This window comes from Haliaeetus leucocephalus, unplaced genomic scaffold (genome assembly GCF_000737465.1).
Source record: "Haliaeetus leucocephalus isolate CR32 unplaced genomic scaffold, Haliaeetus_leucocephalus-4.0 Scaffold187, whole genome shotgun sequence".
Classification (NCBI taxonomy): Eukaryota; Metazoa; Chordata; class Aves; order Accipitriformes; family Accipitridae; genus Haliaeetus; species Haliaeetus leucocephalus.
The window spans coordinates 704546-721201 of NW_010972623.1; positions in this window are offsets into that span (position 1 = coordinate 704546).

Consider the following 16656-nt stretch of genomic DNA (forward strand, 5'->3'; position numbering starts at 1 on the left):
ACAAGAAGGGCCAGAAGGAGGATCCAGGGAACTACAGGTCTGTCAGTCTGACTTCTCTGCCAGGGAACGTTATGGTGCAGATCATCTTGAGTGCCATCACATGGCATGTACAGGACAACCAGGCGATCAGGCCTAGTCAGCATGCGTTTATGAAAGGCGGGTTCTGCTTGACTAACCTGATCTCCTTCTCTGACAAGGTGGCCTGCTTAGTGGATGAGGAAGAGGCTGTGGATGTTGTTTACTCGTACTTCAGTAAAGCCTTTGACACTATTTCCCACAGCATTCTCCTGGAGAAACTGGCTGCTCATGGCTTGGACGGGAGTACTCTTCACTGGGTAAAAAACTGGCTGGATGGCCTGGCCCAAAGAGTTGTGGTGAATGGAGTTAAATCCAGCTGGCGGCTGGTCACAAGTGGTGTTCCCCAGGGCTCGGTGTTGGGGCTAGTTCTGTTTGTATCTTATCATGATCTGGATGAGTGCACCCTCAGTAAATTTGCAGATGACACCAAGTTGGGCAGGAGTGTTGGATCTGCATGAGGGTAGGAAGGCTTTGCAGAGGGATCTGGACAGGCTGGATTGATGGGCTGAGGCCAACTGTATGAGGTTCAAGGCTAAGTGCTGGGTCCTGCACTTGGGTCACAACAACCCCATGAAATGCTGCAGGCTTGGGGAAGAGTGGCTGGAAAGCTGCCCGGCAGAGAAAGACCTGGGGATGTGGTTGACAGCCGGCCGAATATGAGCCAGCAATGTGTCCAGGTGGCCAAGAAGGCCAGCAGCATCCTGGCTTGTATCAGAAATTGTGTGGCCAGCAGGAGCAGGGAGGTGATTGTCCCCCTGTACTCAGCACTGGCAAGGCTGCACCCCAAATGCTGTGTTCAGTTTTGGGCCGCTCACTACAAAGACACTGAGGTGCTGAAGTGTATCTAAAGAAGGGCAATGAAGCTGGTGAAGGGTCTAGAGTTCAAGTCTTGGGAGGAGCGGCTGAGGGAACTGAAGTTGTTTAGCCTGGAGAAAAGGAGGTTCAGGGGAGACCTTATTGCTCTCTACAACTACCTGAAAGGAGGCTGTAGCGAGGTGGGTATCAGTCTCTTCTCCCAAGTAACAAGCGATAGGACAAGAGGAAACAGCCTCAAGTTGTGCCAGGGGAGGTTTAGATGGGATATCAGGGAAAATTTCTTCACCAAAAGGGTTATCAAGCACTGGAACAGGCTGCCCAAGGAAGTGGTTGAGTCACCATCCCTGGAGATATTTAAAAGACACATAGATGTTGTGCTTAGGGTGGACTTGGTGGTGTTAGGTTAGGTTGGACTCAGTGATCTTAAAAGTCCCTTCCAACCTCAATGATTCTATGATTCTATGACTATAATATCAGAAGCACTGGAACTATGTATTAGTGTTTGCTGAAACCTGCTGTTTCCTGCTTGTTGCATCTTTTTTGCACATGATGTGGAGCAGTTAGTTCTAAGTGGCATACACTTCAGGACTGAGAACTTTGACATTTTAGAGATGTTACATTTCATAAGAATAGAATCTTTTCAGAGGAATCTTCCACTGATGTGCCAATTTTTAGAAGAAATTAAACTACTTTTACAGAATTAGATTATTTGTTTTCAGAGAGTACTGCTTTGAAGGGTGTTCTTCAGCAAGAGGAGGTATGTTAATCTTTGTGCAGTGATGCCAAGGAGAACATGGAGGGAGATCTGATTTGAAAAGACAAATTCTAGTTCCAGGTACGTATCTAAATTTAGAAAAACTGTCACCAGTGCTGTGCTTAGAGAAAAGAAAAAGAAAAATTACCCAAGAAATTTCTTGTGCCTGTCTAGTCACATTTCTGTGGTAGTGGCCAAAATCATTGAACTCCTCAGTTTGCAGTCCAAGTTTATAACAAATGTGCTGTACCTTGAGAGCTAAAATGAGTATTTGCTTCAACAGAGAAGAATAAAAAAACCAAATCAAAACCCCAAACCCCAACTTTTTGGACAAAATAGCAGTCATATTCCTGACATTATACACTGGAACTCAGTGTACAGTTACAAATGCTTGATTATTCACTTGCATGGTGTCTCAGTTTTTTGTAGCTTGGTATCATGGATGTATGGATAAACTTGAAGCTGCCAACTAACTAGTTAATGATCAACTAGTTATTCAGCAACACCAGCAAAAGTTGTGCGTCCATGGTTTTTAAAACTTCTGGATGTTTTTTTGAAAAGGTGTAACTGTGTATACTAGATCACAAGAACCATACAGAATTGGATTGTGGTATGGAACTACGTTGCACAGCTGTGAAATACTGGCTGATAACTGGCTACTTTTAGCCCAAATAAATGTGAAAATATGCTTAGACTTACTCTTTAACAAGTTTACAATTTAAGGAGAATACATGGTTTTGTATTCATTTTGGACTTAAAGGTGACTATTAAAAAAAAAAAAAGTTGTTTTTCTTGACTAAACACCGTAAGAGAAATGTACATCACACTAAAAATATATACTGTTGTGAGACAGAACATAAGTTATGCTGAAAGAAATCCTGTTGTAAGCACCATGAAAACAAACTGTGTTTAAAGATCCACAAGCTTCGGAAGGATGGGTGCTTAAAAAAACTCCATACTGAATAGTTATATGCAAGTGTTCTGAGAACTGTTTTTTTATAATACAAAAAAAGATAACCAGTTAACCTGAATTCTGTAGGAGACTTTAATACAGTCTGTCCAGGATGCCTTAAATAAACAATTACTTCCTAGCTTTCATGCTGATAGTTCTGTATCTCTGCTAAACTCTGTGTGACATTGGTAAGAGTTCCTTGTAACTGTTCTATTCTGATAAAGCATGTCAGATTCAGCAGAACTGCATATGTGAACTAGCTGGCTGTATCCAATTTTGTCATTAGCCTGGTAAAATTAGAAGTAGTACTCTTATGCTAATATAAACTAAGGCTTGAAGGAATTGTTTTATCAGCTCAGTTCTTGGGCTGGATGGGCCTATTCCTGATTAATCCAGTTGCTGTTCTGGGTCTTCATTCCTATTAACTCTGCACAATTTCTGTAAAAAGAGATACCTTAAGATGTGATTCATGAACAGATCCAAAGATGATAAATGTGTTCTGTCTTCCTCTTCTGTATTTTCTCCATTTCATTTTATTGGAAAGGAGTGGAGGTAGAAGGACAACATACAGACAGTGCCTTCATTTCCAACTTGATTCTTCTGTGTAGGCAAGACACAGTTGTTCAAGAATTCCAAATACCTGTTTTCTGTAGGAATCTGAATTTACTCAACATAAGGGCCATGCTGCAATCTTAACATCTTCCAACAATCTAGACAGTGAATGCGAGCTTTACTCAGAATGAATACTCTTAATTCATAAGGTGAGCGCTCATTTCTAAGGTCTAAATGAAGTCTTACAAAAAGTAGGAACAGAGAAGCAGCATTTGACACTAAGATGAGAATCAAAAATGTGTTCTAAATAGTAATTTGCATTTGTTTTGATAAAACTGCCCTGTTAAGCAGTCAAATGCCTTTTGTGAAATCTGACAATGTCCAGCAAGGAACAGATAGCAATATGAACACTGATAAAGAAATACATTAATATTCTCAGGCAAGAACAGCCTATTGCACACTGACCTGTGAGTGCATTTTGTCTACAGTCAAGAAGTAGAACATGATAATCAAAATACCATACCAAATAAAAACTGCTGCAACAAAATTTAAGAAACTAGCGCATGCATATGTCCAACAACTTCTGTGAAGGAAGAACATAATAGGTTTTCTGAATGGAGATCAATGATGAGTGATGTCCCTCAGGGGTCCATATGGTGTACTGGGACCAGTACCATTTAATATCTTCATCAATAACATAGACAGTGGGATCGAGTGCACTGTCAGCAAATTTGCAGGTGATGCCAAGCTTAGTGGTGTGGTTGATGGGCCTGAGGGACAGCTTGCCATCAAGAGGGACCTGGACAAGCTCAAGAAGTGGACCCATGTGAACCTTGTAAGGTTCAACAAGGCCAGGTGCAAGGTCCTGCATCTGGGTCAAGGCAACCCTAGTATCAATACAAGCTGGGGGATGAAGGGATTGAGAGCAGCCCTGCTAAGAAGTACTTGGGAGTACTGGTGGATGAAAAGCTGGACATAAGCTGGCATTGTGCACTTGCAGCCCAGAAAGCCAACTGTATCCTGGGCTACACCAAAAGAAGCGTGACCAGCAGGTTGAGGGAGGTGATTCTGCCCCTCTGCTCTGGTGAGACCCACCTGGGATATTGCGTCCAGCTCTGGAGTCCTCAGTACAGGAAAGACATGGACCGGTTGGAGCGGGTCCAGAGGAGGGCCACAAAAATGATCAGACGGCTGGAACACCTCTCCTACGAGGAAAGGCTGAGAGAGTTGGAGTTGTTCAGCCTGGAGAAGAGAAGTCTCAGGGGAGACCTTATTGCAGCCTTCCAGTACTTAAAGTGGTCTTCCAAGAAAGATGGGGACAGACTTTTTAGTAGGGCCTATTGTGATAGGACAAGGGGTAATGGTTTTAAACTAAAAGAGGGTAGATTCAGACTAGATATAAGGAGAATTTTTTTTATAATGAGCATGGTTAAACACTGGACAGGTTGCCCAGAGAGGTGGTAGATGGCCCATCCCTGGAAACATTCAAGGTCAGGTTGGACGGGGGTCTGAGCAACCTGATCTAGTTGAAGGTGTCCTTGCTCATTGCAGGGGGGTTGGAATAGATGACTTTTAAAGTCCCTTCCAGCCAAACCATTCTATGACTCTTTGACTCTCTGAAAAAAAAGTTTCTTCAAAGTTGTTGAAGCATGCTGTCAAGGTGGTTGAGACAGCCTTACTGACCCTAGAAGCTGATAGTGCCAGTGGCATGTAATTTTTATGAAAGAACCCTAAAAAAAAGGACCCTAAAATCAAGAAAGATGCATCCACTTTGTTGTCTTTGGCTGAAAGTTTATCAAGCTTCCTGACATATTTTTCCATGATAAATTATATACAAATTGTTCCTACTGGTAGTCACCTTAATCAGAGTCACATTTAGTTTGGTCAGATTTTTTCCTTCCCTTAAAAGAAGACCATAATCAAACAGTTGAATATCCAGGCTGGATTAGATAGTCTTGTGGATTTTTCAATTTTTTTTTGTGGGGCTTTTTTGGGCCAAATTTGGAATAAAATCACTGAAAGATTTTTTTGGTCCAAAGCTCTTTGGCACACATTCTCTTTCCTGAAAATTACATCCGTTTATGGTCCTGGGATGTTTATGGAATTCCATGGAACTATTTTTGAGTGTCTGTCAGTGAAATTTGAGTACACCTTTAAGGCACTTAACAACAAGATGATGCTGAGCAAGTTGAAGACATGAATTTATATGGTTCTTCTTTTGTCATAGCAGAATGTCAGAAAAATCCAAGATGAAGAAATTAGGTTTGTATTGAAGAGAGTACAGTTTCATGGCAACTTCTCTCTCACAGGTGTAATTTCTGTAGTTCAAGCATTACTTATATGAAAACTTTGCTATCTTTGCCTACCAGTCACCCATCATGCACCAAAGCTTGACTCTCCCAAAGTGAGCTGTTCTCCTGCAAAGGAGGTGATTTTTCTTTGGTGTTTGCTTTCTAGCTCATGAAAGCTTGAAACAGCAGGAGAAAGGCTTAGCGCTTCACTTGGTATTTTCAAGTTGAGCCAAGGGAAAGAATGGGGCATGGTAGAGAGACCCATCTTTCTGAGCAGCTGCCTTTATATTAGTTGGGGCATGTTCTTTGGCTTCAATCCAATTATCCAAGATATTTTTAGGCCCCTTTAGTTCAGTATAGCAGCTGAAAACAAGGAGAGGTAGCTCATGTGATATGTTTAGTTCATAGCAGACCCCACCAGCAGTGCTAAGCACCAGCATGTCAGGAAGAAGGATCAGCAGTGAATTCCTTTTTAACAATAGCCTTTTCCATAGGGTTCGTGGATTTTTTAAAATCAATTTAGGCTTCAGAGTCTGATAATATGCAAAGGAGACCTGATGACCTTATCATGAAACTTGAATCCAAGTTTTGAAGCAATGTTGCATGGTTCTGAAGACTTACATTCTGATAATTTGGGGATCCTCTCCTGTGACTAGTAGACATAAGCTTTATTTTTATACTGGACCTTCTGGATTAAAAAGTTTAGGATCAGGTTGGATTCTTCTGAATCTATTTCTCCCAAGTGTAATCCAGATGTCTTGCAGCTGGCTTTGGCTTAGAACTGTCTTGCCAAAAGAATAGTTCCTTAGAAATCAAATATGTTGGATGATTTTTTTATTCCCTTATCTTTACCTAAATCTCCTGCTTATTTCAGACTGAAGCTTTATATGAGTAAGTTTGGCAGGAACTGGATAATTGAGTTTAGAAGAAGCTGAGACACAAAGGCTGTTAAAAATGTTCCAATCCTAGTATCTATTAAGTAAGAAGATAGATGCCAAATGCTAAAGAGTTTACCAAAAACTAACAAAAATTAGTGCTAAAAGGCTATACTTAAGAAAAGCAGAGAAATTGCAGAAAACAAACCCATGCATTGCTATTAAGAGAAGTTGCTGTATATGGACACAGGAAACAAGTTTCCAAATTGTGCATTGCTATGTATGTGTTCTTGTCCTCAAATGCAAACTGAATGGAGCACAAGGTTAATGAGCTTCAGACCAAGCTGAAGTAAGCACACAAGGAGTTAGGGCAAAGTGGAGTAACTCCTGGAAATGCTATACAGCATATTATTACTATGTCAAGAGGAAGAAACCCAGACTGCTGTCAGAAATTAACTAGGAATACGGTTCTAACACTAGTACAACCTTATTGTTGCTGACCTACGAGGTGACATGCTGCGTTTCTGAGTCTGTATCTGGTTTATATGGATGTCTATGAAATTAGAGCATCAATGCTGTAAGAAAAAGCAATGATTAAGAAGGTCAAGCTGGGTAAGACCCCTGGGGATATGTTTGCAGCATGAACTACAAGAATGCGATCAGGCATTTCAAGTTATTAATGAGATGCACTTCTGGTATCTTTAAACAGTGCTGATTATTTTTTTTATCCAGGCTGAAATGATGTGGAGAAGAGTGGGATTATGTTTGAGCTGTTCATTAACGTCAGAAAAAAATAAATGAGGGCATTGAACTAGATACTACTAGTAAAACACATCCTTGCTTCTTGGTACATGATAAAGTAGTCATGTCAGGCAACACAGAATTTAACCACCTCTACTGTGGGCAATATGGAGCTTCTCATTGCTCCGAGGGCATCAAACTGGTGTGGCTACTAGGTCTTATTTATGGTGAAAGGAAAGAGCAAGGAAACTTATAAAAATTATGGGTTGTCTTTGTCACAGAGAGCGGAGAGAGGAGAGCTGGCTATCACAAAGGTCTGTAAAATCAAAATTTAACCTGATGCACATGCAATGATTTTCACATAATACAGCAACTTCAGGTGAAACTGGTAGGTAATAGACCCATATTGAATGAAAAAAAAAGCTACTACTTAAGTTGCACAATGTATAATTAAGCTGTGGAACTCATTGCCTCAGGTAGAAATGCTAGAAATGGAAAGCAATTAGATACCAGTTCTGACTCAGGCAGGCCTCATAGTGTTTTGTCAGAAGGTGGAAGAGTATTATGGGTAGATTATATAGTACATGCCTGACCTATTCTCAGATTTTCCCTAGGTATGTACTATTGGCACCTACTCTTGGCAGATCCTGTTAGCCAGGGAAAGGTGGAGACAGTTTCCTCCTACCAAAAATTAAGCAGCTGAGGTTCCTGGGATATTACAGGGATCAGCACATCTGGAGTGTGAAGGATTGGCTTCACCCTAGAAAACCCACCTTCCATGACCATGGTGTCTCCCCTACCAGGCAAACAAAAGGCTATTGGGCTAGACAGACTGTTGGGCTGATCCTGTATTGCAGTAGTAATGTTTATATTTGCTTCTGAAAAGTGGGCCCTTGCTTTGTTAGTGTTTCCTCCCTTATAAAACAGAAGTCATTCTTTTGCCTCTGTACAGTTAATTCTGTTATTTCTAGAATACTTTCAGGAGCCCAAGTGAAAGGGTATTCTAGATGCTTGAATTATTACTGTTACTATTGAGTATGGTTGTTTTGTTGAGGGCTTTTTTCCAGCTGAAAGTGGGTTTGACTGAAAGGAAACATGTTTTTGGAAGAAAACTATATTGGTGGAAATTGTTTATAACTCTGGGTAGTAAAGAAAGCCAATAAAAGTGGATTTCTTTAAGAAAAAGGATTTTGTTTTGTGAAAATTATTTCCCCTTTATTTTAATTAGGAGTATTATTACTTATGGAAAACTGATGTTTAATTCATCATGGGAAAATGGTAAAAACCTTAAACAAAATGAAGAATTTTGGGGAGAAAGTAATTTCCTCAGCTGCATTCTATCCATTTGCTTAGGTATTGACGGAAAATTTTCTTTGAAGCTGTCATCTCATTCAGAAAGCAGATTTTGAGCTTAATGAAATTTTTCAGCAAATATCTGCTTGGTGTGTAAAGTGCATCCATTTTGTTTTTTCAAGACAAATATGTTTTTGAAAGAATCATCATACTGCAGCTGGAAATCTTCTGTGATAATACAGTATTTTGAAATCTTGGGTAGTGGGGAGAAAAATTCTTACCTCTTCAGGTTGTGGTCATGCGGTAGGTAATATTACTGATGACTTGCCTTGATTTTTCAGGTTGCAGGTAAGTTTTATTTCAATACTCTGGTCATAAAAGAGGTTCTGTTATTTTCTTATGTAAGCCACATTAAAATCAGCATTGTTCTCATGTTGGAGGGCCTCAAAAACCTTCAGGCTGAAAAAAAAAAAAAAAGTGATTTAGTCTTATTTACAGCAGTCCTGTCCTTTTTCCCTTCCAATGTTAAGCTGATGCTAAAAGTACCTGTTTAAGCCTATCACATAGTGCTATTAATAGTGAGGGTATTGATTTTTTTAACTTGTAAGAACTCATGCCATTCTACTTCTCATTTTATAAGAACATCTCAAGCAAGTGGGAAAAGTGTTTGTTTACCTGCCTTATATTTGGTGTTATGGAAACACAAACACTCTTGAAAGACAAAGCAAAATGGAAAAAGTGCTGAAACTGGTATGGATGCAGTGCTAAGCTTCTACCTCGGTTGTGAAGCATCAGCAACCAGAAGGAACATCTGCAGCAGAGGAAGGTGAGTTTTCTTATTCTTCGGTCCATGGTGCGCCACTCAAGGGTATTACCTGATGGTTGTTGTCCTGGGTTCAGCTGGGATAGAGTTAATTTTTTTTTTACAGGAACCTGGGAGGTGGGGGGCATAGCCGGGGCAGCTGACCTGAACTGGCCAAGGAGCTATTCCATAGCATGTGACATCATGCTCAGTATATAAATGGGGAGCGGGCCGGGGGGTGGGCTCTTCTTTTCGGTGGGGGAAGTGGCAGAGCGTCGGGTCCCGGGTGGTGAGCAGTTGCACTGTGCATCACTCTTTTTGATACTTTTTCATTAGTACCGTTGTTGTTGTTGCAATTTCTTTGTGTTGTTCCAGTAAACTGCCTTTATCTCAACCCTCGAGGTTCCAGGTTTGTTTTTTTCTTCTCCTCCGTCTTCCCCCTATCCCACCGGAGGGGGGCGGGAAGAGTGAGCGAGCGGCCGCGTGGTCCTTTATTACCGGCTGGGCTGAAACCACGACAGTTGTCAGGACTGTTATTTGTGTGATATGAACAGCTATAAAATCTGGGCGCTGTTTTCCTATGGAGTCAGGGCTGGGAGCTATGTTTAGCATTAGGTGAATGTGAAGGTTGGCCTGGCTATGAACAGTGAAAAGCCATGGGTCACCTTCCATGGCTCTCTTGGATCTAATTAGAGTACCTTACTTCTTGTTATATTTATCTTGTTATGTTTACTGAATCTAAACTATGAAGAGTGCTACAAACCTCTCCTTTACTTGCCTGGTGTTATTTTGCCTCATATTGTTATGACTGGTTAGTGAGCGTGCAGAAGTTTTGCTGCTTAATGTGCTCCTTTTCACACAAAAGTACGCTCTCATACAGCCAGTAAATGCAGGACTGTTCAGCATGAAGTGGGTGGGTCAAGCACCTCCAGTGTAACTTGTGAAATAGCCTGAATGCTGTTGTGGAATTTTCTGGAGAGCTTGACATGAATAGTTTTGCTATTATTCCCAAAGCTCTTTGCCAAAGTAATTACAGATAAACCATGAGAAAGTTTGAGTCAAAATCTCCTTTGGTATGACCATCACCAACTGTGCTGGCACTCCCATAGCAAAAAAATTGTCCCCATGTGCCCCCAAAACATTGAAGATGTGTTCTAAAAAGCAAGATCAAAAAATGCAGATCCTGTTTCCAGCTCTGTGTGATTAGGCATTGGCAGTGCATAGAAGGCTCTAGATACATCTATGCTCATTTAAAGCTTTAGCCTGAACACTTAACAGAGGATGCTTGGAAAGATGCTGAATGCATTTAATGTTTTACTCCCCTTCAGTGTGCAAATTTCCAGAGTGGCTATTGTAATCTTGGCCTGGAGATCCAGCACGGAGAATATTGTCTGAGGGACTGTGTGTCCTTGGCTCGCAGTCAGGTGAGAAGAGGTGCTGGGTTCTGGGTTTGCATGTGCCTCTGCTTTTAGAAGTAATTTGGGAAAGTGGAAGGACAGTTCTCTGGAGCCATTACAGTCTCTTTTATACACGCATGTTTAGGCACATTTTATAGCCTTTATTTCCTCAGCCACGAAATCTTCTTTGAGTGGTTGCATTCTGTCTTGTAAGCACTTTATTTAGGGCTTTTCCATCATGTATTTACAAGTCCCTATGTGTGTGCTGAGGATCCAGCTGGAGAATAGGCCTTGCTCTAGCAACTCCTGACTCCACTTCATTGTGAACATCTTGCTACTCATAGGGATTTGGAGAGAGAAGTACAGTGGGAAATGACATCGACAATTCCTAGTGTCATGGACCAAAGCTGGATGCCTAAGTGTCCTTTAGAAAGTCCTCCTCTTTCTATGGAATGGGCATTATTAATATTTTCTCTGCTGGTAATAAAGCCACGCTACTTCCATCAACACATACAACTGTTCTCATTTTACCCTCTCTTTCTGCTCATTGTCATCATCTAAGACAGTCTTTAAACAAAAATAGATTAAACTAACCTGTTCTGTTTTGTATTTGCAGCTTGCCTAGTTAAATGTGTTTCAACTGATGAGCTGTAGCTTGTTAAACCATGGCAACCCTTTGTCCGCACTCTGACTGGTAGATTTTTAACTGCCTGCTAAATTAAACTGTTCTCTCCACCTTCCCATGCTTATTGTCCTTTATCTCCTTTGACGTTCACATTACAAAGTAACAGTATTGTGATTATTTTTATAAAGAATGAAATTACTTTGCCTGTGAGACATTCAATCTTAGGAGCTCTAACAACATAGAACATCGTTGGGTGGCATGTAATAGTGTCACCCTGCAAAATATGGGAGAAAGGTACAAAAGGAATGTGAAAATAAAGTCATGAGCCTGTAAACACACAACATGCTTCATTTAAGAGGGGAGGAGCCATCTTGATGTCAACTGAGAGAGATGTGAACCTGAAGATCAGTGTGTAGAGTAGGAGTGTATAGGTTCTGTGTGCCATGGCTAAGACTCTGGTGAAAGAGGCCAAGTAAGTCAATTACACAGCATCAAAGGTATTACACTAGCACAGATACTCTTGTAATCCTTAAATAGGACAGCATGGACCAGAATGTGGGAAGTGTTATCCATGGAGTATACTCCACCTGCAGTGACAAATACTTGTATTCCAGTGTCCACCTCCACAGTCTAGCATCCCCACCCCCCAGAAGCTGAAGTTATGATTGCCAAGGTATGGATTTTGCTGAGAAGCATGAGAGGTGGTACACATACTCTCTGAACTGTGTAAGACCTGTGTAGGGGAAAGGCTGAGCTTGAGGTGGTGGAGTACACCACTAAGCTGCTCTCTTCATTTAGGGAGGTAATCTCCATTATTGTCTCTCTGGTGCCAGTAGTCCCAGTATCCTGATGCATCAAGGGGAGAAAGAGTCTGCAGCTTGGTTCCTTGTCCAAGCAGAGCATTCCTCCTTGTGAGCTCAGCATCACTGTGCTCTCTGCACACACAGCCTTGATGATGTCTTTTAACTTTCGTATTTGAAAATACATTAGTAAAAAACCCACTGCCTGGATTGTTTATAGGTTCTCACCTGTTCTGCCTTACTATTGTATCTTCTGCCACCATCTGGGGTCTTCCTAGAATGTTCCCATGGCTCTGAAAAAACATGTATTTGTCCAGGCATTTCCAGACTTGTCTGGCTTATGGGCAGTAGTATTGATAAAACAATGTACTCTGAGCAACATTGAGGTATCCCTGTCAGCCCTGAAAACAGAAGCAGAGAGCTTGGTTCAGCTTTTTTAATTGTCTGGCCACAAGCAATTGTGGAGGATGTTGCAAACAAGTGGTGGTTTCTATTCATGGAGCAAGGGAACCCTTATGCTAAGCAGTGAGAGGTATTCAAAATTTAGTGTAAAGAGATGTGTTGAACTAGGCTTTGCTCTAATACTTTTCATATGCAGCAGTCATGTTGCTGAAGCACGTTCATTAAAATTTCCGTATGTCACATCCTGGAATTGTAACAGGTTTTGTTTGTAGCTGTTCAGTTTCCCTACTGTCTTACCACACAGGCTTCCAGGCTGCGCTTCTGCACAGCCTGAGAGACATCTGCCGGTGAAAGCGATTGTAGCATTTTGCATGAACACCGTGTTTGGAATGCAAGCAGTCTAGAGAGTAATGACAGTGATGGCAGTAATATCACACATGTCAAGCAATTCAGGGAGTAAAAGGTTAACAGAAAACTAGTAACTGCAGAGACAGATAGCTAGTCCAACTTAACCAACTATCTAATTGTGTAAATGCACTTTTTGCATATACAACTGCTGCCCTGGTTTGAAAGCAAACGGGTATGTTTGGGCTCATGTTTATGCAATTAAAAGGTGCTTCCTGACCCATCTGAAAGGGTCATGCGATCTATCAATATATTGTAGGATTTACTGTTTCTTTTGGTAAAAGTAGGGACTGATTTATTCTTTCTTTTTCAAAACAAAGAAACAGTATTTGCTTTAAAGTAGCTGTGCTAGTCCAAATTGGCAGATGACCTAGTCCAAAAGCTGTCAGATTTTTTTTTTCTTTTCCAAAACTAGGAAAATATGATGACCAAACAGCATGGAGGTCCTCTTTCGAGGAACAAAAGCCTTGCATTTCACCTCCTGCATTTAAGTTGTTCACTACATCAGGACAAAATACGCAAGGTGAATACCATCAACAGTAACATAGATCTAGTAGTTGATTTGCCTGTTTAACTGTTACTTCCAAGGAAGAAGTTTGGATTAGAATTGAGACGTATATAATTTAAATTGCATGTAAATTGCATATAATTTAAATTGCTTATAAATGACAATTTATCTTTCATATAGCGGCTTTGCTAGTTAAAGTACGGTCAACCTGTCTCCAACCATATACGCAAGCAAAAGTTCTGTTTCTTTCACTGAAAGTTGATGGAGGATAGAAATCTGCACTATCAGAACTAGCTGAAACATAGCCAGAGATCACAGATGTTCTAGAGGACAAGTGTCAGGTCTTTGGAACAATCCTCCCCAGCATATTTTCAAAACAACTCTCCTCCTGACAATGAGTATCTGGATGTGAAAATGGCCTTGTGAAAGCATGTCTCCAGTAGCCATTATGCATCCCTGTAACTGGCAATATTATACAAGTAACAGTCACCTTCTCTGTGCCTTCCTGTATGTATGTAAAATTTGCCATGGTTCAAGTCTGTCTTTTGGGAAGTTCCAGAGGTAATTGTCTGGAGTCGACTTACAGGGCTTCTGTCAAAAGGAATTAGTATATATGCAACTCCTTGGCCAATTCCATGACAGTACTAAAATAGTTGACTGCCTTACACATCAGCTGGCCTTACTTAGGAGGAACAACTCAAAGGTTTTTAAAAGCAAAATAGTTATCATTCTTCCATTTATTCCAGCCAGAAAGTTCTTCTGGCCCAAAAGGTTTCAAGGGAATGTCTGTCTTTTCTCTCCCTCTGTCACTATTTATAGCTTATGAGTATTGGAAAATATGTGACAAGAAACTGGGAAAGGAATGGCTTTTAGGACTTCAAGCTCAAATATTTTGTTGAAGGTAAGCCTGAGTTGTTCTTGAGGAAAAGCACAGACTGATGGCAAAGCCTTGAGAGGGAGGTGTGTGCTGTGCTTCAGGTACACAGATGAAAATGAAAGTGATTCGTTTCAGGAATAAATCTTCAGTGGACACAGAGGGTTCCCCATCATTCCAAGTGTTCATCTGGAGTCCAGAAGCCTCTCTTGAAGCTTCCTGTTAGATATGATGAAATTCAGCAGCCATTCAGCAGCCTTTGTTTGTGGCCAGATCAAGTGCTCTTTTTCCTCATTGCTCATGAGGAACAGTAGTCAGTGTGAGAAAATATTACTCAGCATGAGTAAGGAATACTCAATTTAATTAAGTACAGTTAAAGCTGTGTTTTGTCGTTAATTTCTTTCCTCACAACACATTTTCCCATGGTCATTTTATCAGCTAGAGCAGGCTGGCAAAATTAATCCAAAGTCCTTGAAGTCAAGGTGATTTTAATGGACAAGGAGTCTTTTTCCAAGGTTATCAGTTTAAAAGTATCTGGCACTTGGCCTTCAAACTCTGAGCTGTATAATCCTTACTGTGGTAAAGTCAGTAGCAATGTCTTCACTGACTTCAGAAGTGGGCCTTACGTCATTACTGCTCAACTATGATCCTTTGAATCGTTTCACCCTCTACAGCATACAGCTATGTGTCAGATGTGATTATTCCGTTGCTTGTTATTCAGGTTTTCTGTCATTTCCTTCTGCTTTTCTATTGCAAATGATATTTCACCTTCACTTTTTTATATTCTGCCAGAATCTAATTTGAAATGCATTGGTCTTATTTACAGTTTTTAACACTACTCCTTCCTCCTGCTTCTTGTAATTTTCAGTTCCACAATCTAGACCAGGATGTAAAAACATCTTTCCTAAAAGTGCGGTAGTACTTCATCTGGGAACTCATTGGAGGCAATGTCTAGTCACAAAATCTCAGCCTAGGTGCACAGCTGCTCAGAAATTGTATCTGGGAGCTTGATTCCTTATGGATTTTTATTAATAAAAGGGGTAAAAAGGAGCAAAATATTTAAGCATGGATTATGTTGTACAAATTCTCCTGAGCTATTGTTTTTTGAGTTTGGGGTCTTGTTTTGAAATCATCCCTCTTCTCGCTAAAAAAAAAAAAAAAAGTAAATCAAGGTAAACAAACTTAAAATATGTCTGTGTCACAAGGCTCATTTATAATTCAGCTGACAGAGCTGGCTGATCCCAGAGAAGACAGAGAATGGTGAAAGTAACTTTCTACTGCTGTTATGTCACTTTGATTTGCATGTGTTTGTGAACGCATTCACTTTCGGTACTGGTTATGCTTCCTTGTTAACTTTAATTAGAGGAGGCTTTGGCTCTGTGTCATTGTCTTTGGAATGGTTGTTCATGTTGTATCCTGCAAAAGTGAAGTGTGTATGTGTAATGTATAATATATATGTATGCAAAGAGTATTTGACTTAAAAATAAAAAAGAGATACCCTGTATTCTTTGGAATATTTAAAATAGAGGACCAAATGATGGTTTCAGCTGCAGTCAGCTGGGTAGATAAATTTGGCCTAATGCCTGTATATTGTGATACTTGATATTTTTTGCAAACTACATAAACAAATATTGTGGTATTATTCTTGGCAAACAACATGAATACCACTCTTGCTTTATTCTCTTTGTCTTCACAAACACTTTATGGCAAGTATTCATCACCAAATAAAACATGAGACCATGTACACTGCAAAACCCATTAGGTCATGTATTTTGGCACTCTGCTAGACTGCAAGGTCTGCCACAAAGTTGGCTGAGCTGTACATAATGCTGACAGTATTTCCCATGCAATGTAAGTCAGATATCCTTTTCCCTTTGTACACAGAGGTGTGTTTGACTTAGTGGGTAGTGGTGGTGTGGTACACTATAGACTTGTTCAGCTAACCAAGAACTGTGTGTAAAATCAACAAGTGTAAAATAGACATATTTAAAATATGCCTTTGTTAGCATTTTTTAAGAGCATTTACACCACTGTTGCATTCATGTGCTTTTTTCCCATCCTGTCCTTGCCCACCAGCCAATGCTTTCTACCTTTCATAGCAGACACCTAACACCCAAGCGTCTCAAGAACCTAAGGACCTCCGTTAGAGCTATGCTAGAAGTTAACTGTAACAACACATCTTCTACCAGCCCTTTCTCTCCCACTATCTCCTCCTGCTCCACTGCTACTGCTGGCTCTGATCAGCTAAAAGTACCATCAATTGCCATGAGTAACAGTCTGTTCTTGGAAGATTTGGCCTCTCTGCATCAGTATTTTGTTCTGCAGATGATGGCTCTGGCATGCATCCTTCAGTTATCAGAGCAGAAGTCAAGGATTTTTGCGCATGTGAAGCTCCTCTTCCAGCAATGCCCTGGGGATATGAATAGGAACCTGCCTGCAAGTCTCTTTTGATCCTGAAACTCCCACTAACTGATTGATAAATGGGAGGTTG